General features: G+C 43.7%; 1 long non-coding RNA gene across 1 annotated transcript; it reads left to right on the top strand.

Annotated features, from left to right (window-relative positions):
- The first annotated feature begins 1,472 nt into the window (after positions 1 to 1,472).
- LOC132771228 (uncharacterized) lies at positions 1,473 to 11,129 on the top strand. Its single transcript, XR_010909582.1, has 4 exons — positions 1,473 to 1,549; positions 10,465 to 10,628; positions 10,736 to 10,831; positions 11,059 to 11,129. It is a non-coding gene; the product is annotated as an uncharacterized lncRNA (long non-coding RNA).
- Positions 11,130 to 25,804: the final 14,675 nt, after the last annotated feature.

Below are 25,804 nucleotides of genomic sequence, written 5' to 3'. Positions count from 1 at the left end.
CAATTAAGAGAGATATTGACAAGCTGGAATGTGTCCAGAGGAGAGCGACTAAAATGATAAAAGGTCTGGAGAACAAGCCCTATGAGGAGCGGCTTAGGGAACTGGGCATGTTTAGCCTGAAGAAGAGAAGGCTGAGAGGGGATATGATAGCCATGTATAAATATGTGAGAGGAAGCCACAGGGAGGAGGGAGAAAGCTTGTTTTCTGCTTCCTTGGAGACTAGGACGCGGAACAATGGCTTCAAACTACAAGAGAGGAGATTCCATCTGAACATGAGGAAGAACTTCCTGACTGTGAGAGCCGTTCAGCAGTGGAACTCTCTGCCCCGGAGTGTGGTGGAGGCTCCTTCTTTGGAAGCTTTTAAACAGAGGCTGGATGGCCATCTGTCAGGGGTGATTTGAATGCAGTATTCCTGCTTCTTGGCAGGAGGTTGGACTGGATGGCCCATGAGGTCTCTTCCAACTCTTTGATTCTATGAAAAGCCCAACATTTTTTGATGCCACTTAGCTAAACCTACAGACATGTCCTTGCACTCTGCTGGAAAATCCCTGTCAATAAATACCACGACCAGAAACTGCCCATTTTGTAGGATGCCTACCTCAAGGGTATAAACATATCAAATTATGGCCTATTATAACTAATTATAAAAACAATAACATTTTAAAATAATAAAAATGATTTAAAAAACAATATGCCAATTCTGCCTTTTATTCTCATTAAACTTTTAAGAAAATAACTTTAAAGGAAAGCTACAAACTACAAGAGAGGAGATTCCATCTGAACATGAGAAAGAACTTCCTGACCGTGAGAGCCATTCGGCAGTGGAACTCTCTACCCCGGAGTGTGGTGGAGGCTCCTTCTTTGGAAGCTTTTAAGCAGAGGCTGGATGGCCATCTGTCAGGGGTGTTTTGGATGCAATATTCCTGCTTCTTGGCAGGGGGTTGGACTGGATGGCCCATGAGGTCTCTTCCAACTCTTTGATTCTTTGATTCTATTTTCTGCTTTCTAAGATAGAATCCATGTTGTGCTGTTTTCCAGAGAAGCAGGCCCCCAGGCAAAACCCAGGAAAGAACCCCTTTCTTTGCAGAAAGAAGGCCTATCTTTCTTCAAACAGGGTGTCAAGTTTCCTTTTACTACTAATGCACACCATATGCACGAGGCTATGTCTGATAGGAAATGCCACATGTCGTGATGTTTGCTAAGAAAAGCACATATGAAAACAATGCCCATCTGAAAACAGTCCTTCTTTCTGCAAAAACAGGATGTCTCATTCCTTTTACTACTAATGCACAGCAAATACACAAGGCTATGTCTGATAGGAAATGCCACATATCGTGATGTTTTCTAGTAAACACATGTTGCATCTAACTGAAATATTAGCACACCACAAAAGGGCTGTGTTTAGGGCCCCAGCCAATGAGCATTCTCAGTTTCAAAATTGGGGAGAGTCAGCCCAAAGGATGTGCCCACCCATCTCCTCTACTCATGCATAAAAAAACCCTGAAATGTAGGTTCGTTCCTTTGTCATGCTGCATTTCTGGCTGAATTGGTAAGTCCCCCCCCCCTTCTCTCTCTCTCTCTCTCTCTCTCTACCTCTCTGTATGAATGAATGAATGAATGTGCGTGTGTGTATTAAGATTTTAATTATTAGAGAAAATAGTGTAAAGTTGCTAGTTTTAGTTTATTGAATTTTTAAAAAGCCTCTAGGTCAGTGGTTCTCAACCTTTTTAATGCCGCGACCCCTTAATACAGTTTCTCACGTTGTGGTGACCCCCAACCATAAAATTATTTTTTGTTGCTACTTCATAATTGAAATTTTTGCTACTGTTATGACTCATAAGGTAAATATTAGGGCTGGTCAATTCGTTTCGTTAATTCGTAATTCGTTAAAAAATTCGTTAATTTTTGAATTACGAAACGATTACAAAACATTTTTTTTAACCTGGAAGTGTTTTTAAATATCGAAACGGCAGGCGCCAAAAAATTTTGTATTTCCGTCCATTTCGGAAATACGTAAGATGGCCGCCTGCCGATGCTTGCTGAGAGGGGCGAGCGAGAGGGGCGAGCGAGCGGCGAGCAAGAGGGGCGGAAGCACTCTCTCCTGACATTTCACCCACATCTATGGCAGGCATCCTCAGAGGTTGTGAGGTCTGTTGGAAACTAGGCAAGTGGGGTTGATATATCTGTGGAATAATGTTCAGGGTGGGAGGAAGAACTCTTGTCTGCTGGAGGCAAGCGTGAATGTTGCAGCTGGCCAGCTTGATGAGCATCGAATGGCCTTGCAGCTTCATGGTCTGGCTGCTTCCTGCCTGAATGTTGCAATAGGCCAGCTTGCTTAGCATTGCCTATTAATAATAATAGCAAGCGGTGAGCGAGAGGGGCGAGCGAGCGGCGAGCGAGAGGGGCGGAAGCACTCTCTCCTGACATTTCACCCACATCTATGGCAGGCATCCTCAGAGGTTGTGAGGTCTGTTGGAAACTAGGCAAGTGGGGTTGATATATCTGTGGAATAATGTTCAGGGTGGGAGGAAGAACTCTTGTCTGCTGGAGGCAAGCGTGAATGTTGCAGCTGGCCAGCTTGATGAGCATCGAATGGCCTTGCAGCTTCATGGTCTGGCTGCTTCCTGCCTGAATGTTGCAATTGGCCAGCTTGCTTAGCATTGCCTATTAATAATAATGGCGAGCGGCGAGCGAGAGGGGTGAGCGAGCGAGCGGCGAGCGAGAGGGGCCGCCAGAGTGAGTGCCTGCCTTCCCTCCTTAATAATAATTAATCCCTATTCTACTAAATTAATAATTAAATTTTAAAAATATTTAAAAAATATTGAAAAAAAAGGGCGCCATCTTTACAAAATGTTTTGTAAATATTTACGAAATTTCGTAAATACCGAAACTTTTTTTGGGAAAGTTTTGTAATTATTTTAAATATCGAAACAAAAAAAAACCCCAATTACAAATCGATTTTAGAAACAAATTTTTGCGTTGTTACCCAGGCCTAAATATCTGATATGCAGGATGTATTATTGTTACAAATTGAACATAATTAAAGCATAGTGATTAGTCACAAAAACAATATGTTTGGGGGAGTATGAACAATGGATGATGGGATTTGCAATACTTTCAACCGATACAGCTCTGTCTTCCACAGATCACTGGCATCCCCCCCCCCCCCCAAATGAATGACAGATCTGGACCAGATTTGGCACAAAGAATCTCAATGACCAACAGAAAATACTGGAGGGGGTTGGGAAGCATTCATAGTGATTTAATAATAATAATAATAGGATCCTAGAGTTAAGAGACCTCGCAAGGGCCATCCAGTCCAACCCCCTCCTACCTTGATGCAAGAAAAGCACAATCAAAGCACACCTGACTGTTGGCCATTCAGACTGCTTAATAATAATGATGATGGTGATGATGATGATGATAATAATAGGATCCTATTATTTGGAGGAGTTTGGCCATCCAGTCCAACCCTCTTCTGCCATAAAGGAACACAATTAAAGCCCTCCCAACAAATGGCCACTCAGCCTTTGCTTAACAACAACAAAAAGAACAATAATAGAATCGGAAGGTGGGAGAGACATCCAAAGGCTATCCAATCCAACCTCTTGTATAAGGGAAATGCACAATCAAAGCACTCTTGACAGATTACCAATCTGCTTCTGCTTAATGATGATGATGAGAATAGGATCCTAGAATTGGAAGGGACCCCCAAAAGCCATCCAGTCCAAGCCCCTTCTGTCATAAAGGAACACAATTAAAGCCCTCCCAACAAATGGCCACTCAGACTTTGCTTAACAACAACAACAAAAGAATTGTAAGGTGGGAGAGACATCCAAAGGCTATCCAATCCAACCTCATTCTTGCATAAGGAAATGCACAATCAAAGCACTCTTGACAGATTACCAATCTGCTTCTGCTTAATGATGATGATGATAATAGGATCCTAGAGTTGGAAGGGACCCCCAAAAGCCATCCAGTCCAACCCCCTTCTGTCATAAAGGAACACAATTAAAGCCCTCCCAACAAATGGCCACTCAGCCTCTGCTTAACAACAACAATAGAATCGTAAGGTGGGAGAGACATCCAAAGGCTATCCAATCCAACCTCATTCTTGCATAAGGAAATGCACAATCAAAGCACTCTTGACAGATGGCCAGTCTGCTTCTGCTTTAATGATGATGATGATGATAATAATGCTGCTGCTGCTGATAATAATAATAATAATAGAATCCTAGAGTTGGAAGGGACCCCCAAAAGCCATCCAGTCCAACTCCCTTCTGTCATAAAGGAACACAATTAAAGCCCTCCCAACAAATGGCCACTCAGCCTCTGCTTAACAACAACAATAGAATCGTAAGATGGGAGAGACATCCAAAGGCTATCCAATCCAATCTCATTCTTGCATAAGGAAATGCACAATCAAAGCACTCTTGACAGATGGCCAGTCTGCTTCTGCTTAATGATGATGATAATAATAATAATGCTGCTGCTGCTGATAATAATAATAATAATAATAATAGGATCCTAGAGTTGGAAGGGACCCCCAAAAGCCATCCAGTCCAACTCCCTTCTGTCATAAAGGAACACAATTAAAGCCCTCCCAACAAATGGCCACTCAGCCTCTGTTTAACAACAACAACAAAAGAATCGTAAGGTGGGAGAGACATCCAAAGGCTATCCAATCCAACCTCATTCTTGTGTAAGGGAATGCACAATCAAAGCACTCTTGACAGATGGCTAGTCTACTTCTGCTTAATGATGATAATAGTAATAATAGAATCCTAAAGTGGGAAGAGACTTCCATGGGCCATTCAGTCTAACCTCCTTCTGCCATAAGGGAAAGACACAATCAAAGTACACCTGACAGATGGCCACTCTGCCTCTGCTTGATGATAATGATGATGATGATAGAAGGGAGGGAGGAAGGAAAGGGAGGAAGAGAGGAAAAGATGGAAAGGAAGGAGGGACAGGAAGGATGGAAAAAGGAAGGGAGGGAAGGAAGGAGGGAAAGTAGGAAAAGAAGGAGAGAAAGGAGAGGTCTAAAACTTGCAACTATTGGCTGCTCTCACTACTGATGCTGCTGCTGCTGCTGCTACTTATTATTATTATTATTATTATTATGCCGTTCAAAGCAGTGATGCTTTTATTGCTTTTCTTTGTAGCCCATTTGGTGTTAGGCTGTGGGAGGAAATATTGTCCTCTGGCTTCCAAAATGTCTGCTCCTCGGTGTTGAGTAATGTTCGGTAGATAGTTACCTCAGAAAAGGTTGTTGCAAGGAATCTTTTTTGAATCATATTGATTGTGAGAAATAGGGAAGTGTGGGCATGTGGAGGTGAGTGTGTGGAAGAGGAAATCTTACATTGTCAGCCAAAGTCTGACAAGGGAGGAGGGAGGGAAGGAAAGGGAGAAAGAAGGAAATGAAGGGAGGGAGGAGGGAAAGAAGGAAAGGAAGAAGGAGGGACAGGAAGGAAGGGAAGGAAGGAAAGAAAGGAAGAAGGGAAGGAAAGGAGGGAGGCAAGGAAAGGGAGAAGGGAGGAAGGAAGGATGGAAGGAAGGAAGGGAAGGAAAAGAAGGGGAAGGAAGGAAAGGGAGGAAGAAGGAAAGGAATGAAGAGGGAAGCAAGGTCCTTCACTCGGAAGCACCGTCCTCTCGCGTGAAGCTGCCTCCCAGTCTGGCTGTTAATGGGGGGGGGGGGGGGGGAGAGGCGAGAGTGTGTGTGTGTGTGTGAGTGTGAGCTGCCGGGGGCAGCCAAGCAAATCAGGGTTGGGAGGACAATAGCTTTATAGACAAGCACCTTGATATCCCTACGGATGTCCCGGTCCTCAAAAACTCTCTGCTTCATTCTGGAAAATGCTGCACTTGCAGAGCTCAGGCGGTGTTGTATTTCGGCGTCGATGTTGACTTTGGTGGAGAGGTGGCTGCCAAGGTAGCAGAAATGGTCCACATTTTCTAATGTTACACCATTAAGCTGTATTACTGGCATTGGAGAGGGATTGGCTGGCGACTGCTGGAACAGCACCTTGGTTTTCTCAATGTTCAGTGACAGGCCAAGCTTCTCATATGCTTCTGCGAAGGTGTTTAGAGTGGCTTGTAGATCTTCTTCTGAATGCGCACAGACGACATTGTCATCAGCATACTGGAGTTCTATAACAGATGTTGTTGTAACCTTGGTTTTGGCTTTCAGTCTGCTGAGGTTGAATAGCTTGCCATCTGTCCGATAGATTATTTCCACTCTGGTGCGAAGCTTCCCATCAACAAGGTGAAGTATCATAGCGATGAAGATGGAGAATAGAGTTGGGGCAATAACACATCCCTGTTTGACACTGGATTCCACTTTAAATGGGTCACTTTGGGAGCCACTGCCACTGTTTCAGATGAGAAGAAAGGAGAGGAGGACAGTGGGTGGGCTCCTCAAGTCCCTCTCCCACCCACTTTCCAGCAGAAGCGGGTGAGGAGGGGACTGGGGAGCCTTTGTCAGCCCCACCAAACAGGGACCCCTTCTCCTTCTTTTCACTCCTGCAAGGTGGGTGGACGACTGCTCCGTGCAGGCACCGCTCACCAGGCCTCGCCTTCCCTTGCCGGGGCACCAGCGGGAAGGGAGCCATGCAGCTCTCGGCTGTGGTGGGCTTGGCACGAAGCAGGCAGGAGGTGCTTTCCAGCCCCCTGTTCTGTCTATCGTTGCCACGGGACGCCTTCCCGCCTGTTTGGCGGGTGGGCACTGCAGCCTTGGTTGTCTGAGGGCTGCAAGGCTTCTTTCCTACTAGCGGCCAGGCAAGGGAAGGCGAGGCCTAGTGAGTGGCCTATCCTTTGCCTGGCGGGGGATGGGAAAGCACCCTGCAGTTGAACAGGGCCCACCTTGAAAAGCGCCCCTTTCCTGCAAAGGGGCCCTGCAAGGCTAAGGGCTTTATTTGTCGTGTCAGAACAACCAGTGAAATTATATTACATTTCTAACAGAAACAAAGAAAACAAGCAAGTTACAAAATGTGTGAGTTTGGTAGTTGATTAAATGTCCTTTGACCAGTAGCTGGCCACTTGGAGTGCTTCTGGTGTTGCTGCAAGAAGGTCCTCCATTGTGCATGTAGCAGGGCTCAGGTTGCATTGCAGCAGGTGGTCAGTGGTTTGCTTTTCTCCACACTCGCATGTCGAGGATTCCACTTTGTAGCCCCATTTCTGAAGGTTGGCTCTGCATCTCGTGGTGCCAGAGCACAGTCTGTTCAGCGCCTTCCAGGTCGCCCAGTCCTCTGTGTGCCCAGGGGGAGTCTCTCATTTGGTATCAGCCATTGGTTGAGGTTCTGGGTTTGAGCCTGCCACTTTTGGACTCTCGCTTGCTGAGGTGTTCCAGCGAGTGTCTCTGTAGATCTTAGAAAACTATTTCTAGATTTAAGTCGTTGGCGTGCTGGCTGATACCCAAACAGGGGATGAGCTGGAGATGTCTCTGCCTTGGTCCTTTCACTATTGGCTGCTACTTCCCGGCGGATGTCAGGTGGTGCAATACCGGCTAGGAAGTATAATTTTTCCAGTGGTGTAGGGCGCAGACACCCTGTGATAATGCGGCATGTCTCATTAAGAGCCACATCCACTGTTTTAGTGTGGTGAGATGTGTTCCACACTGGGCATGCATACTCAGCAGCAGAGTAGCACAGCACAAGGGCAGATGTCTTCACTGTATCTGGTTGTGATCCCCAGGTTGTGCCAGTCAGCTTTCGTATGATATTGTTTCCAGCACCCACTTTTTGCTTGATGTTCAGGCAGTGCTTCTTGTAGGTAAGAACACGGTCCAGAGTGACTCCCAGGTATTTGAGTGCGCTGCAATGCTCCAATGGGATTCCTTCCCAGGTGATCTTCAGAGCTCGGGATGCTTGTCTGTTCTTGAGATGAAAGGCACATGTCTGTGTTTTAGATGGGTTGGGGATCAGCTGGTTTTCCCTGTAATAGGCAGTTAGAGCACCTAGAGCTTCGGAGAGCTTCTGTTCAACCATCTCAAAGCTAAGGCTAAGGGCTGCAAGGCTCTCTTCCCGCAGGCACCCAGGCAAGGGAAGGCGAGGCCTGGTGAGCGGTGGAGCAGCACCCGCCCACCTTGGGGAGCCTTTTTCAACCCCACCAAAACAGGGTTCCCTTCTTTTCACTAAAAGAAGGGAACCCTGTTTGGTGGGGTTGACAAAGGCTCCCCCAGTCCCCTCCTCACCTGGTCTCCGCATCCACTTCGCACGAGGAATGGCAGGCAAGCCATCCCCCAAGGGGCCACTGGGGGGGGGGGACTTGCTGGAAGGCCAGAAGACACATCACACTCCCTCCCCCAAGCCCCATGTGCGGACTAAGGGACGTCCTTCTCTTTCAGGCATGGGTGTTTGCTGGCTCTTTGGCTGCCAGAGGTTGCCCGGCAGCCATTCCAGGGACACAAAGGGGGGGGGCAAACGAGGCAGTCCTGCGACCCCTCAAAATTTACTAGGCGACCCCTCAGGGAGTCGCGACCCCCAGGTTGAGAACCACTGCTCTAGGCTGTCCTGCTTTATCTTTTAAAAAAGGGGGCTGAAACCGATTCTATTTAACAATTACATTATTTAAGAAGTTATAAGGTAATTCTGTGTATTCTACTTACATTGTATAGGTATGAGTTATAAATAAATTTAAATAATTTAATAACTGTATCACTATTCCATTAAACATGTGTTCCACTTTTACTAGTTACCACTTAACAAAAAAGCCGGGAAAAGGCCATGAAATAACACTAAGTGTATTTGATCAGGGGATTAGCAAATACACATGGAAAAAGTTTGTATACTAACGGCTAATTATCTGTATTGTCGAAGGCTTTCATGGCTGGAATCACTAGGTTCTTGTGGGTTTTTTCGGGCTATAGGGCCATGTTCTACAGGCATTTCTCCTGACGTTTCGCCTGCATCTATGGCAAGCATCCTCAGAGGTAGTGAGGTCTGTTGGAACTAGGAAAAGGGGTTTATATATCTGTGGAATGGCTGGGGTGGGGCAAGGAGCTCTTCCCTGCTGGAGCTAGGTGTGAATGTTTCAACTGATCACCTTCATTAGCATTTGAAGGCCTGGCTGAGCCTGGGAAAATCCCCTGTTGAGAGGTGTTAAGATGTGCCTGGTTGTCTCCTCTCTGCTGTTTTGCTGTTGTAATTTTAGAGTTTTTTTAATACTGGTAGCCAGATTTTGTTCATTTTCATGGTCTCTTCCTTTCTGTTGAAATTGTCCACATGCTTGTGGATTTCAATGGCTTCTCTGTGTAGTCTGACATGGTGGTTGTTGGTGTGGTCCAGCATTTCTGTGTTCTCAAATAATATGCTGTGTCCAGGCTGGTTCATCAGGTGCTCTGCTATGGCTGACTTCTCTGGTTGAAGTAGTCTGCAGTACCTTTCATGTTCCTTGATTCGTGTTTGGGTGCTGTGTTTGAAAGGCACTGGGAGTCACTTTGGACCGTGCTCTGACCTACAAGAAGCACTGCCTGAACATCAAACAAAAAGTGGGTGCTAGAAACAACATCATACGAAAGCTGACTGGCACAACCTGGGGATCACAACCAGACACAGTGAAGACATCTGCCCTTGCGCTGTGCTACTCTGCTGCTGAGTATGCATGCCCAGTGTGGAACACATCTCACCATACTAAAACAGTAGATGTGGCTCTTAATGAGAGATGCCGCATTATCACAGAGTGTCTGCGCCCCACACCACTGGAGAAATTACACTGCTTAGCTGGTATTGCACCACCTGACATCCGCCAGAAAGTAGCAGCCAATAGTGAAAGGACCAAGGCAGAGACATCTCCAGCTCATCCCCTGTTTGGGTATCAGCCAGCACGTCAACGACTTAAATCAAGACATAGTTTTCTTAGATCTACAGAGACACTCGCTGGAACACCCCAGCAAGCGAGAGTCCAAAAGTGGCAGTCTCAAACCCAGCACTTGGAAGGCGCTGAACAGACTGCGCTCTGGCACCACGAGATGCAGAGCCAATCTTAAGAAATGGGGCTACAGGGTGGAATCCTCGGCATGCGAGTGCGGAGAAGAGCAAACCACTGACCACCTGCTGCAATGCACCCTAAGCCCTGCCACATGCACAATGGAGGACCTTCTTGCGGCAACCCCAGAGGCACTCCAAGTGGCCAGATACTGGTCAAAAGACATTTAACCAAATACCAAATTTGCAAAATCTGTGTTTTTTTTCCTTTTTCTTTTTAATCTGTGTGTTTGTTTTGCTCTGTCAGAATTGTAATTCAATGGTTGCTGATGACACGATAAATAAATAAGTTCAAATTGCTTAAGCTTACATCCGTTTTTGTTATTTTTCATAATTTTATACCGTCGTTCTAAGTGTATATAATGGAACCATGTCAATTTTAATTCTCTAATTTCATCCATAATCATTTCCTTTCTCATTCTAACCTTTATCCATGTGCAACCTGTTTTAACCAGAATCTCCTTCCCCATCTCGCCCATCCTAGATATAACACATCCATTCCTTCAGAAATGAGTCAATACAACGGCCACGTATACGCCACGGCGAATATTCAGCCCCCACCATATGTTGATCCAAATAACACACTACAGCATGTTTTAGAAGATGATGAAATTTTAGCTGCGGGGGATCCGGATCCACAACTGATAGGTTTGTCCTTATACCCTAAAAGAATATATATAATAATGATAATAATAAAATGATTGCACAATGAGTGTGTCTGTGTGTTTTTCTGAAATACTTGCCTGTTTTTTCAGAAGAAGAAGTGTTTTCTGTCGATTTCGTGGATGCTGCTGCTGCCGCCGCTGCTGCTCCTGCCCCAAAGACCTCTACCGATGATTCTATAAATACAGGTATTGCTGCCCCCCCCCCCCCCCCCGGATTATAAAGTGACAAATGTGTATCAAAAAACAACATAAAATACTAAATAAAATTTAATCAAAGCAATAAACAGTCTCAACCACATGAAATAATAAACTTACAGAAAACAATAGAACATCCCACTAAAATAAATAAGATAACCATTCATAAGGAAGTATTTAGGAAAAGCTAATCATGTGGTTGCATTTGTATTTTCTAGATAAGCAATCCAATAACCATGGCACATCCAATCCATCAACTTCAAAAAATCAAGATAATGGTATGTTTGTCTCACCTACAGAATGTCTTGCTGCACATATGAGAATTAGTTATTCATTAGGGTTGGGCGGTTTCGTTCGTTAATTTTGTAATTCGTTATTAATTCGTATTTAAATTAGCTTACGATCCGATATTGAGCCATGCAGGGGTAATTAAAAATCGAAACGAATTTTTCCAATTTATTTCGTAATTGATTCGTAATTATTTCCGTATTTCTGGTGCAAGTTTTAGGGTTGTTGTTTGTTTTATCAGTGATAAAAAATAAATTATCACACCAACAGTCAACAACAGAGGGAGAGGGAAGCTTCAGAAGTTCCCCCTGTCCCATTTGGAGGGTTTTTTAGCATATTGCGCAATCGCGTCCGCCATTAACGAATCGATTCGTAATTAAGATACAGAATGGGGGATGGCTGGCTTGAGAGCAGTACGTGTGAAAAAGATCTTGGAGTCCTTGTGGACAACAAGTTAAACATGAGCCAACAATGTGATGTGGCGGCAAAAAAAGCCAATGGGATTTTGGCCTGCATCAAGAGGAGCATAGTGTCTAGGTCCAGGGAAGTCAAGCTTGTTTTCTGCTTCCCTGGAGACTAGGACGCGGAACAATGGCTTCAAACTACAAGAGAGGAGATTCCATCTGAACACGAGGAAGAACTTCTTGACTGTGAGAGCCGTTCAGCAGTGGAACTCTCTGCCCCGGAGTGTGGTGGAGGCTCCTTCTTTGGAAGCTTTTAAACAGAGGCTGGATGGCCATCTGTCAGGGGTGATTTGAATGCAATATTCCTGCTTCTTGGCAGGGGGTTGGACTGGATGGCCCATGAGGTCTCTTCCAACTCTTTGATTCTATGATTCTATGATCAACACCTCCACTTTAGATATGTTTTTCAATGTGATTCTAATGACATCATCATCATTTATTTCCCACTTTATTTCTCCCAAATCAGTAACAACACTAAAAACAATGCAATTTACTCTTTGATTCTATGATTCTATGTTTCGTAATTAATTCGTAATTGATTAGTAATTTTACGAAATTTCGTATATTTCGAACTTTTTAAAAGTAAAAATTCGGAATTCTTTTAAAAAAACGAAACGCAAAACCCCCCTGAAAACGAAACGAGTTTAGAAACATTTTTTTCCGTTGTTACCCAGCCCTATTATTCATGTATTGATATTTTATTCATTACTTTTAGGAAAAGGCTTGAAACATAGCAGACCAGAAACTCAGAAACCATCTAAACCGCGTAAGAGGCAGAAAGACACCGACGTCAGAGATGCCCATGGCCAGCCCCCCCTCAAAAAATTTACCTCCTTGGATGATTGTTATGCGGAATTTAGGAGATTGGCTGATGAAGTGATCCATAATCATAAAATGATTATGGCTTGTAAGGAGAGAAATGATCAAATCAAAAAATGTGATGTTCCAAATGTTTATTCGGAAATTAAAGCAAGAAAAAAAAATATGATGCTTACAAAGTCAGCTTACTATCAGATGGTTGGGAGAATGCACAGTAGGGGGAGAAGAAAGCAAAAGAAGCCCAGTTCTGGATATCTGTACTGGAAAAGAAGCCGTGTCTGACCTCATTAAGGGGCACCCTCTTTTATGTTTTTGCTTACTTTTGGACCTGGCAAGAGTTTGTCTTGCCTTTTTTTTTTTTATCAATTTACGTCTTCTTTTCCAGTACAGATCTCCAGGTCAGATTGTATTAGAGCCATTTCCAAATCAAATTACTATTTCCAGGTAAGAGTGGTTCACCAAATCAATTGCTGAATGGCAACTCAACGTTGCTGTAAATATTATTGATTCAACAAATCTACGATAGTTGTGATTAGTAACTGTGTTTAGGTCATGATTAAAGAGTTAGTTTCCTGAATGTAATTTTGATTATGTGTTAAACGTTCTGCGTTTTAATTTCATTAGTTAGTTCTATTATTATGTAATTTTTTAATCTCTACTGTGTATTTTTTTGCAACATCTATATTCAGTCCCATTAACCTTTCGTAAAAAAATAATAATTATATAGACCTTGGGTGGTTGTAGGTTTTTCCGGGCTATATGGCCATGTTCTGGAGGCAATTTTTCTCCTGACGTTTCGCCTGCATCTGTGGCAAGCATCCTCAGAGGTAATGAGGTCTGTTGGAACTAGGAAAAATGGGTTTATATATCTATAAAACCCATATAAACCCATTTTTCCTAGTTCCACCAGACCTCATTACCTCCGAGGATGCTTGCCACAGATGCAGGCGAAATGTCAGGAGAAAAATTGCCTCCAGAACATGGCCATATAGCCCGGAAAAACCTACAACAACCCATGGATTCCGGCCATGAAAGCCTTCGACAATATATAGACCTTATTTCTAATTTACAAGTCTTAATGTAGTTAGCACTAGCCACATTGCAGACAATATAGACTTCTAGACCTCTCAGCAGTCTTCAATATCATCAACCATAGTATCCTTCTGGACTGCCTGGAGGGGCTGGGAAATGGAGGCACTTTGCTACAGTGGTTCTGGTCATACATCTCAGGCAGGTTGCAGATGTTGGTGCTTGGGGATAGCTGCTTCTCAAAAAAAGGAGCTGTTATGTGGTGCCATAGCACAAGGAGCCATTCCATCCTCAGTGCTTTTAAATATTTATATGAAGCCGCTGGGCGAGATCATCCATAGGCATGGGGCAGGGTGTTATCAGTATGCTGATGACTCCCAAATATATTTCTCCATGCCTTTAAAAACAGCTTCAGCTAAGGATAGCATTAGGGTTGGGCGATTTCGTTCGTTAATTTCGTAATTCGTTATTAATTCGTATTTAAATTAGCTTACGATCCGATATTGAGCCATGCAGGGGTAATTAAAAATCGAAACAAATTTTTCCAATTTATTTCGTAATTGATTCGTAATTGTATTCTCGAAGGCTTTCATGGCTGGAATCACTAGGTTCTTGTGGTTTTTTTCGGGCTATAGAGCCATGTTCTAGAGGCATTTCTCCTGACGTTTCGCCTGCATCTATGGCAAGCATCCTCAGAGGTGTGAGGTCTGTTGGAATTAGGACAATGGGTTTATATATCTTTGGAATGGCTGGGGTGGGGCAAGGAGCTCTTCCCTGCTGGAGCTAGGTGTGAATGTTTAGCTGATCACCTTCATTAGCATTTGAAGGCCCGCCTGAGCCTGGGACAATCTGTTCCTGGGAGGTGTTAATCAGCCTGGACACAGCATTTTATTTGAGAACACAGAAATGCTGGACCACACCAACAACCACCATGTCAGACTTCACAGAGAAGCCACTGAAATCCACAAGCATGTGGACAATTTCAACAGAAAGGAAGAGACCATGAAAATGAACAAAATCTGGCTACCAGTATTAAAAAAACTCTAAAATTATAACAGCTAAACAACAGAGAGGAAAAAACCAGGCACAGATTAACACCTCCCAAGAACAGATTTTCCCAGGCTCAGGCGGGCCTTCAAATGCTAATGAAGGTGATCAGCTAAACATTCACACCTAGCTCCAGCAGGGAAGAGCTCCTTGCCCCACCCCAGCCATTCCACAGATATATAAACCCATTGTCCTAATTCCAACAGACCTCACTACCTCTGAGGATGCTTGCCATAGATGCAGGCGAAACGTCAGGAGAAATGCCTCTAGAACATGGCTCTATAGCCCGAAAAAAACCCACAAGAACCTAGTGATTCGTAATTATTTCTGTATGTCTGGTGCAAGTTTTAGGGTTGTTGTTTGTTTTATCAGTGATAAAAAATAAATTATCACACCAACAGTCAACAACAGAGGGAGAGGGAAGCCTCAGAAGTCCCCCCGTCCCATTTGGAGGGTTTTTTAGCGTATTGCGCAATCGCGTCCACCATTAACGAATCGATTCGTAATTGTTTCGTAATTGATTTGTAATTTTACAAAATTTCGTATATTTCGAACTTTTTTAAAGAAAAATTTCGGAATTCTTTTAAAAAACGAAACGTAAAAACCCCCTGAAAACGAAACGCGTTTAGAAACAAATTTTTCTGTTGTTACCCACCCTAGATAGCATGTCTTCTCTGAATGGATGCCTGGAGGAGGTAATGAGCTAGATGAGGAAAAACAAATTGAAACTGAATCAAGACAAAACAGGTGCTTGCCACCAAGGATCTTAATATGGGGATGGAGGTGTGTCAGCCAGTTCTGGATGGGGTTACACTCCCCCTGAAAGACTGTGTTCACAGCTTGGGAGTGCTTGTGGATCTATCCCTCCAAATGTCAGCCCAGGTAGATGCGACAATCAGGAGTGCTTACTATCAGCTTTGGCTGACTTGCCAGTTGCACCCCTTCCTAGATTTGGAGGACCTTAAGATGGTAGTGCATGCACTGGTAACCTTAGGGCTGGACCTCTAAAATGCGCTTTACATTGGGCTACCAATGTACCTTCGACAAGGTCCCCCATGACCTTCTGGCAAGGAAACTGGTCCAATGTGGGCTAGGCAAAACTACGGTGAGGTGGATCTGTAATTGGTTAAATGGACGAACCCAGAGGGTGCTCACTAATGCTTCCTCTTCATCTTGAAAAGAAGTGACGAGCGGAGTGCCGCAGAGTTCCCTCCTGGGCCCGGTCCTGTTCAACATCTTTATTAATGACTTAGATGAAGGGTTAGAAGGCAGGATCATCAAGTTTGCAGATGACACCAAATTGGGCCAAAGCTAACAAAATGAAGTTCAACAGTGACAAATACAAGATACTCCACTTTGGCAGGAAAAAAAAGAAATGCAAAGATACAGAATGGGGGACAATGCCTGGCTTGAGAGCAGTACGTGTGAAAAAGATCTTGGAGTCTTCGTGGACAACAAGTTAAACATGAGCCAACAATGTGATGTGGCGGCAAAAAAAGCCAATGGGATTTTGGCCTGCATCAAGAGGAGCATAGTGTCTAGGTCCAGGGAAGTCAAGCTTGTTTTCTGCTTCCCTGGAGACTAGGACGCGGAACAACGGCTTCAAACTACAAGAGAGGAGATTCCATCTGAACATGAGGAAGAACTTCCTGACTGTGAGAGCCGTTCAGCAGTGGAACTCTCTGCCCCGGAGTGTGGTGGAGGCTCCTTCTTTGGAAGCTTTTAAACAGAGGCTGGATGGCCATCTGTCAGGGGTGATTTGAATGCAATATTCCTGCTTCTTGGCAGGGGGTTGGACTGGATGGCCCATGAGGTCTCTTCCAACTCTTTGATTCTATGATTCTATGATTCTACCTTTCTGTAGTGGTTCAGCCTGCATTTGCCCCATTGCCTGAGCTTTGAGTGAATAGTGACCAAGATCCTGCAGATCCACAGGCAGGAGCGGCTCAACCCATTACGCAAAGTAAGCATTTGCAGTATAGCTGATTTTGCCCAGGGGCGCTCTTGAGGAGTTCTTGGAGGAAAATAGACCTTGACATATGCGAGTTGTAGTTACTGGGATGTATAGTTCACCTACAATCAAAGAGCATTCTGAACTCCACCAATGATGGACTTGAACCAAATATGGCACACAGGACTCCCATGAGGAACAGAAAAAAATATATCAGTGATTCAGTTCTTGTGGGTTTTTTCGGGCTATATGGCCATGTTCTAGAGGCATTTCTCTTGACGTTTCGCCTGCATCTATGGCAAGCATCCTCAGAGGTGAGGTCTGCTGGAAATGGGAAAAAAGGGGTTTATATATCTGTGGAATGACCAGGGTGAGACAAAGGGCTTTTGTAAGTTGGGCTGGGTGTGAATCTTTCCACTGACCACCTTGATTAGCATACAATGGGCTGACTGTGCCTGGAGCAAACTCTTCTTGAAAGGTGATTAGATGTCCCTGCCTGTTTTTCTCCATGCTGTTTTGCTGTTGCAATTTTAGAATTTTTTAATACTGGTAGCCAGTTTTTGTTCATTTTCATGGTTTCTTCCTTTCTGTTGAAATTGTCCACATGTTTGTGGATTTCAATGGCTTCTCTGTGTAGTCTGACATGGTGGTTGTGAGAGTGGTCGAGCATTTTTGTGTTCTCAAATAAAATGCTGTGTCCAGGTTGGTTCATCAGGTGTTCTGTTATGGCTGATTTCTCTGGTTGGAGTAGTCTGCAGTGCCTTTCATGTTCCTGGATTCTTGTTTGGGCAATGCTGCATTTGGTGGTCCCTATGTAGACTTGTCCACAGCTGCATGGTATACGGTAAACTCCTGCAGAGGTGAGAGGATCCCTCTTGTCCTTTGCTGAACGTAGCATTCGTTGGATTTTCTTGGTGGGTTTGTAGATTGTTTGTATGTTGTGTGGACAAGTCTACATAGGGACCACCAAACGCAGCGCCCAACAAGAATCCAGGAACATGAAAGGCACTGCAGACTACTCCAACCAGAGAAATCAGCCATAGCAGAGCACCTGATGAACCAACCTGGACACAAAAATGCTCGACCACTCTCACAACCACCATGTCAGACTACACAGAGAAGCCATTGAAATCCACAAACATGTGGACAATTTCAACAGAAAGGAAGAAACCATGAAAATGAACAAAATCTGGCTACCAGTATTAAAAAATTCTAAAATTGCAACAGCAAAACAGCAGGGAGAAAAACAGGCAGGGACATCTAATCACCTTTCAAGAAGTGTTTGCTCCAGGCACTGTCAGCCCATTGTATGCTAATCAAAGTGGTCAATGGAAAGATTCACACCTAGCCCAACTTACAAAAGCCCTTTGTCTCATCCTGGTCATTCCACAAATATATAAACCCCTTTTTTCCCATTTCCAGCAGACCTCACCTCTGAGGATGCTTGCCATAGATGCAGGCGAAATGTCAGGAGAAATGCCTCTAGAACATGGCCATATAGCCCGAAAAAACCCACAAGAACTGAGTGATTCCAGCCATGAAAGCCTTCGACAATATATCAGTGATTGGTGGGGGGGAGGGGGGGAGGGGGGATACTGTTCGCTTACCGTTGAAAATTACCTAGGCCCGCTTCTGTCCACAGGGGTCTGGAAATGGGGATTTTGGACAGGAGAGTGTTGTTAGCCATGATGAAGCTGAGGATTCTGGGATGGTCAAGACTTCATTAGATGTGCCAGTACAGACAGAGAAAGAGGCTGACAGGATTGTGTTAGCTTTCCCAAAGGAGTCAAGGTCAGAATTTTTAAATTGGGGATCCAGGGAAGGATGCCTCTTTCGATAGAAGGGGTCAGATTTGTCAACAGAAACATCTATCTGGGGAGAGGTGCCACTCTCAAAGATTAATTGACAAGAGGTTTCCTCCTGAATCTTCTCTAGGGAAAAGGCATGGATTTTTAAGTATAAATGAGGGCAACTAAGCTTGTGTCTTCAAAGGAACCAATGTTTGGTTTATTTATTTTTTTAAATAATTTTTATTGATTATTTAGGGGGGGAGAAAAGGAAGAAAATGGAATGAAGAAAAAAAGGGGGAGTAGAAGGGGGTTGGTAAAAAGGGGTAGGAAAATTAGATTAGTAAAAAGAAAAAAGGGGAAGGAAACTAACTGTGGTAAAAGGGGTACGGAGGTTTCCTTACTAATGGGAGCGGGAGTAAAAGGGTTAAAGGGGAATGAAAGGCAAAAAATTGAAATAAAAATTAAAATATAAAAATATAAAAAAGAGAGGGAAAGATGGGAAAAATTGTTTAGACAGCAATTCTTTTCTCGTGTTCAAGTTTCTTGTGCCTTGAATTTGCATTCATGTTGATATTCCTGTAATTTTTCATACCTTGGATTTAATGCTCAAGTTTTGTTCCTGTATTTTCATGTGTCTTGGTTTTGCTGTCCTAGATTATTTTGGAATCACAGACTCTTGTTACCTTTGGATCTTGTCATGGTTTTGGGGCATTCCTATTTCCTGAACTTGATGTTTGGATTCTTATTTTCCATGTTTAAACGACTCTTATTATGGATAATACTCTATAGTACTTTTATCCTTTTGTGGAAGTTATTTTTATTCTTCAATAAACTGCTTTACTTAGACCGAACTCTGGTATGTGAGATTGGTTCAGAGGTCCCTTCTCAGCCCTGGTATGCAACACTTTTTACCAAGTTCAGAAACTCCAGTTGGTTCAAAATACGGCAGCTAGACTGGTTATAGGAACATCTAGGAGTGAGCATATTACACCTATCCTAAAGTCAATCCACTGGCTGCCAATTAAGTTCTGGGCAAAGTACAATTGTCCCCCATGTTATTTAACATCTACATGAAGCCGTTGGGAGAGATCATCCGGAGTTTCGGGGTGCGGTGTTATCTGTACGCAGATGACGTCCAACTCTGTCACTCCTTTCCACCTGCTACTAAGGAGGCTGTTCAGGTTCTGAACCGGTGCTTGGCCGCTGTAACGGTCTGGATGAGGGCGAACAAATTGAAACTGAATCCAGATAAGACAGAGGCACTCCTGGTCAGTCAAAAGGCCGAACAGGGTATAGGGTTACAGCCTGTGTTAGACGGGGTTACACTCCCCCTGAGGACGCAGGTTCGCAGCTTGGGTGTGATCCTGGACTCTTCGCTAAGCTTGGAACCCCAAGTTTCGGCGGTGTCCAGGGGAGCATTTGCACAACTCAAACTTGTGTGCCAGTTGCGCCCGTACCTTGGGAAGTCTGACTTGGCCATGGTAGTCCACGCTCTGGTTACATCCCGGATTGATTACTGCAACGCGCTCTACGTGGGGTTGCCCTTGAAGACTGCCCGGAAGCTTCAGATGGTCCAGCGCTCGGCGGCCAGGTTGCTAACGGGAGCGGCACTCAGGGAGCATACCACTCCTTTGCTGAACCAGCTCCACTGGCTGCCAATCCGCTACCGGGCACAATTCAAGGTGCTGGCTTTAGCCTATAAAGCCCTAAACGGTTCTGGCCCTGCTTACCTCTCTGAACGCATCTCCACCTATGAACCGACCAGAACATTAAGATCGTCTGGGGAGGCCCTGCTCTCGATCCCGCCTGCGTCACAGGCGCGCTTGGCGGGGACGAGAGACAGGGCCTTCTCAGTGGTGGCCCCTCGGCTATGGAATGCCCTACTGGCAGACATCAGACAGGCACCTTCGCTGCTGACGTTTCGGAGAATGGTTAAGACCTGGCTTTATGAACAAGCGTTTGGTTAAGCAGTGCAACCAATCATAGGAAGACGGTAAATGGAACATAGGAATGGCACAAGGATTATGAGAACGGATCTGATTTCAACTGAGGCGTTATGTTATGTCTGTTTTGTTGATTTGTCTTGTTGATTGTTAACTGTTGTGGATTGATGCTGTTGATCCTGTTTGTTGCATTGTTATGTTTTAATTGCACTGACACTGTTTGATAATTGTATCATGTAAACCGCATTGAGTCGCCTGTTAAGGGCTGAAAAATGCGGTATAGAAATAAAGCAAATAAATAAATAAATAAATAAATACAAGGTGTTGATATTGACCTTTAAAACCCTACACGGTTTGGGTCCAGATTACCTGAAGTATCGCCTTCTCCCATACAATCCCCCCTGAACACTGAGATCTTCTGGGGAGACCTCAGTGTCAGAACCTGACTGGCAACCACCACGCAGAGGGCCGTTTTAATCAGCCGCCCCAAAACTGTGGAACAACTTGCCAGCAGAGCTCCGACAGCTAGATCAGCTGTCAAAATTAATTAATTAATTAATTAATTATTTACTACATTTATATACCACCCCTCTCAGCCCAAGGGCAACTCGGAGAGGTTAACAATAGGCAACAATTCGATGCCGGTGCAGTTACAACAAATTAAAACAATCATAGATACTTTAAAATACTAACAGCAATATAAAACATAAAAATCGTACACGGCATTTAAAAACATTGTCAAAGCATCTCCATCTCAATTTGTTGTCTGGTTGCATTGTCAGTTGTCCGTAATATCATATATGTATGCCATATTTGGGAAGGCCTGTTCAAAAAGCCAGGTTTTCACCATTCTTCGTAAGGACAGGAGGGAGGGGGCCGATCTTATCTCTCTAGGCAGGGCATTCCACAGTCGAGGGGCCACCGCTGAGAAGGCCCTGTCTCTCGTCCCCACCAAATGCATCTGTGAGGAAGGCAAGAGCGAGAGCAGGACCTCCCCAGAAGATCTTAGCATTCTGGGTGGTTCGTAAGGAGAGATACGTTCAAATAGGTAAGTTGGACGGAAACCATTTAGGGCTTTATAGGCTAAAGCCAGCACTTTGAATTGTGCCTGGAAGCAGATTGGCAGCCAGTAGAGCTTGCGCAACAAAGGAGTTGTATGCTCCCTGAGCACCGCTCCTGTTAGCAACCTGGCTGCCGCCCGTTGGACCATTTGAAGCTTCCGAGCAGTCTTCAAAGGCAGCCCCACATAGAGAGCGTTGCAGTAATCTATACAGGATGTGACCAGAGCATGGACTACCGTGGCCAAGGTACATGTGAAGACCTATCTCTTCCAGCAGATCTACCAAGACAGTTTTAATGATGAATTTTAAACTTTCACTCTAACTTTTGTATCGTGTATCATACGGAAATGTGTTTTAATATGTATATTCTATGGAGTGTTTTTAAATGATTTTGTGTTTTAGAAGTTTTGTAACCCACCTCAAGCCATGAGGAAAGGTGAGTAAGAAATAAAGTTGTTGTTGTTGTTGTTGTTGTTGTTGTTGTTGTTGTTGTTGTTCCTGTTGTGTATCTCTGGATCATTTCCAGATCTTCCACATGCTTTATTGGTTGAGGAGAAAGGGAGCCTCTTCAGTTGTTGTCACATGAACTTGCCAATTCATTGACATATTGTACATATAGTCTCAGTCATGGGGGAAGCTGTCAGATTTTATTATTATCATTAGAAAGACAGAGGAAAAAATGTATGTCTCTAAACCAGGAATGGTGAACCTAGCCCTTGAAATGCTTTGTACAGGTTCCACAATTTTCTACCATTGGGTGTGCTGAATGGAGGCCGATGGGTATTATAGAACAAAAAAAAAATAGAGCAATAAAGACTATCTCTGTAATCCATCCAACTCAGCTGTTTTACAAAGGAGGCTAGCAATAACTGTTCTGTCGTGCGCTGGGCCTGTAAAGAATTGTCTTTAAAACAGGACGTGCAACCTTTGCCCAGCGGGAAGCCAGGGGGCCCAAAGAGAAGAAGTTCTCAGAGGTTTTCCACCACAAATGACTTTTAGATGGCTTGTGGAATATAACAAAGTCTTTTATTAATGAACAATCAAACAGAAACTTCTTTTGTCTTCAATAAAGCTAAACAAATGCTTCTAGGCTTAATGCAACTGGTGACTTCCTAATCTTGCCCACGAAGGACAGGCAAGTGTCTTCAATAACTTCTTCTTTACTTTAAATGAAAAATCCCCTTTTTAACTTCTCCCAGGCTGACTGTGAATTTAAACCTAAGTGATGTGGGCACCACTACCGGGTTGAACTGCGTCTCAAAGCACCGAGTGGATCTACCAGCAAGGCCTGTAGTCTCTTCAGCTGGAGTTCTTTGATCTTTAGGGCTGTTCTCCCCCGGAAAGTCTTCAAAGTTTTGGGGATGCTTCCCTGGAAATTCGTAAAAGTTGAAGCTTTTGTACAGGGGAAGCTTGCACACGTCCTGTACATTGCTTTCCTTGCTGAGACTAACTAAAAATGGCTCCATTCGCTTCCCAATTGCCCTGAGCAAGGGGCGGAACCAAAACTTAATGATGATGGACAGGTGGCCTGCCCTATAACTGCAACCAAAGGAAGCCACCTAGCTGCAGAATCCCTGACTGCAAGCAAACATTTGATACAAAGCAAATAAAGTGGGAGCTCCTGGTACAGCCGTACCAGCACAATAACATATTACACTATGTGACATGATTTTTGTTTCTGGGTTAGAAATGTCATTTCCTAATTGGTTCTGTCATAACAACATAGGGAAAGTTTATTAAACTGCAGCACCTTTTGCTATAGTTTTCCAATGAATATTTCATAGAGTCTCAACCAATTCAACATGGTTTGTGGCATCCTCAAAAATGAAGTTTCCTGAGTATAACAACCACTTTCAAAGTAAGTACTGTACAATTACACAGGAAAGAGCGCTTTCAAACCAGGAACAGTTTTTTTTTTCAATCTTTGTTACACTGTGTTATAGAAGAAAGACTGAAGAAAGATACTTGCCTGCATAATATCCCAAGAAAGTATTAGACCCATTGTATTAAAGGGTTCATGCAGTACATTACATCTTTTTTCATCAAACAATCCTGTATTATGGAAGATTCCACTTGTGGAATGGCAGTTGTTTGCAAGTCATTTGTGCTTTGCAATCATAAACGATGAAGGAAAGAATTTTCAAAGAACATCAAAGCTTGGCTAGGCTTTCTGTCCCATCTTTTTATCTGAGAATTGCAAAGTAATCCCATTAACCCGAAACAAAGCAAAGGCTCTCCTCTGACTCCTCTGTGTGAATGAGAGAGAAAGAGAATCATGTTTCATCCTTATTCTCCTCTGTAGTTTATAAAGAAACCAATATAGCCTTCCAAACTGAGCAAAATAGTTTGTATTTAATATGAAACTGCCTCATATGCCTGGCCCTGCTTCTGTTCTCCAGAACTGGAGAATGATATTTTGTGGGTCTGTAATATGTGCTGAGAGAGGATTAAAAAGTTCTTATTTATTTTATGTTTTGCGATACAATGAACAAGATGTGCTGTTACCAATTTGGACATTTTTTTAAAAAAACAAAACAGTTTAGATAAATGCATAGAGAGCAAGATTGATGCCTATCAGTTATTATGTCTACTATTATCTTCAGTACTGAAAGTACACTATCCTTAGACAACCAGTTGCTCAGACTCAGCTGCTTCTCAAAGGTATCTGGTTGGCCCTGTGGATGCTTGGCTTCACCAGCACTTGGTCTGATGTTAAAGGGTTAGTTGTATATACGAGGGGTATTTTTAAAGTAAGGTCCGTTTGAACACAAGTACACAACGAAAGTTTATTTCAAAAAAGTAAATTTGTTTTCAGAAAGTACATACTTCACTCTATTTTTCAACATAGTTGCCAAGTTTGTTCAAACACTTATCATACCTCTGAACCAATTTTAAAATACCCTCTTCATAAAAACTTGCCGCTTGCTCCGATAACCAAGAGTTCACTGTAATCAAAGAAGGGCGACCGGAGCGGTCCTCATCATGGACGTTGTCACGGCCATCTTTGAATTGTCGTACCCACTTACGAACTTTGCTTTCACTCATAACAGCATCACCGTACACTTCACAAATCTGTCGATGAATTTCTGCAGCAGGCAGGTTCCTTTCTGACAAAAACCGTATCACTGAGCGAACCTCACATGCGGAGGGTGAGTTGATAGTCTTAAACATTTTTAAAGCACAGCACAGAACCGTACAGGTTAGCTACAGAGCGGAAACTTAGCACAGTTGTTCCCGAGGCATGCCGGTACACGACGCACACGCTCGTTGCGGTATTCGCGCGAACTACTAGTGTCTACAACAAAACGGACCTTACTTAAAAAATACCCCTCGTATTTTGTATTTGTTGAGTTGGGTTAATTTTGAAATGATGAGACTTCCCCTCTGCCCATATTTAAACTGCAATAATGTTCTTTTGACGCCAGTGCAGATGAAAGTCCCATGGTCCATCCTCCTCCAAACTGTAGTAGGATGTAGAGTGGGTCATGGGGGCTCTGTGTGCCAAGTTTGGTCTTTATTGGTAATTGGATGAGTGTTGCTGTGGTCTCAGGAAGTGAGTGAAGGTACTGTAAGTCCCATCATCCACGGTCCATCCTCCACCAGAGCTCAAATTTTGAATATTTGTGCCAAGTTTGGATCCATTTTTGTTTGGATTCACAGTGCTCTCCAGATGTAGGTAAACTTCTCTTCTTCTTCTTCTTCTTCTTCTGAGGCTGAATGGCCATCTATCGGGAGTGCTTTGATTGTGTTTTTCCTTTATAGCAGAAAGGGCTGGACTGGGTGGCCCTTGGAGGCCTCTTCCTACCCTAGGATTCTATTATTATTATTATTATTATTATTATTATTATTATTATTAGAGGGTGAATGTCCATCTGTCAGGAGTGCTTTGATTGTGGGGCAGGATTGGATGGCCCTTGGAGGTCTCTTCCTACCTTAGGATTCTATTATTACTAATACTATTATTGTTGTTATTATCATTATTAAGCAGACTTTCTCATTACTTAATTTTCCATACCACCAGACTGCGCCACAGCAACGTGTGGCCGGGTACAGCTAGTAAATAATACATTTCTCCCTTATCGTAAAAGCAGGATAATTTTTTGCTAAAGGCACTCATAGAATCATAGAATCAAAGAGTTGGAAGAGATCTCATGGGCCATCCAGTCTAACCCCCTGCCAAGAAGCAGGAATATTGCATTCAAATCACCCCTGACAAATGGCCATCCACTCCTTTCCTTCCTCATGTTTGTTCCTTTTTGTTATTCTTGTTGAATGCCTTTGTGTCATTTTTGAGTTTTGGTGACCCTCAGGTGACCCACCCTAGGGGCTTCAGATTTGATTTCACCCAGCGGGAAATCGAATCTGATCTCCAGAGTCATAGTTTAATGCTCAAACCATTGCACTGTCTTCACCTACCTGAAACAGGAGCCGTGGTGGTGCAATAGGTTAAATTCTTGTGCCAGCTGAACTGCTGCCCTGAAGGTTGGCAGTTTGAATTTACAAGATGGGGTGAGCTCCTGTCTGTCGGCTCCAGCTTCCCATGTGGGAACATGAGAGAAGTCTCCCACAGGA

This window comes from Anolis sagrei, chromosome 3 (genome assembly GCF_037176765.1).
Source record: "Anolis sagrei isolate rAnoSag1 chromosome 3, rAnoSag1.mat, whole genome shotgun sequence".
Lineage (NCBI taxonomy): Eukaryota > Metazoa > Chordata > Lepidosauria > Squamata > Dactyloidae > Anolis > Anolis sagrei.
The sequence above is the reverse complement of the archived record's forward strand: the minus strand, read 5'-3'. Positions and strand labels throughout refer to the sequence as shown.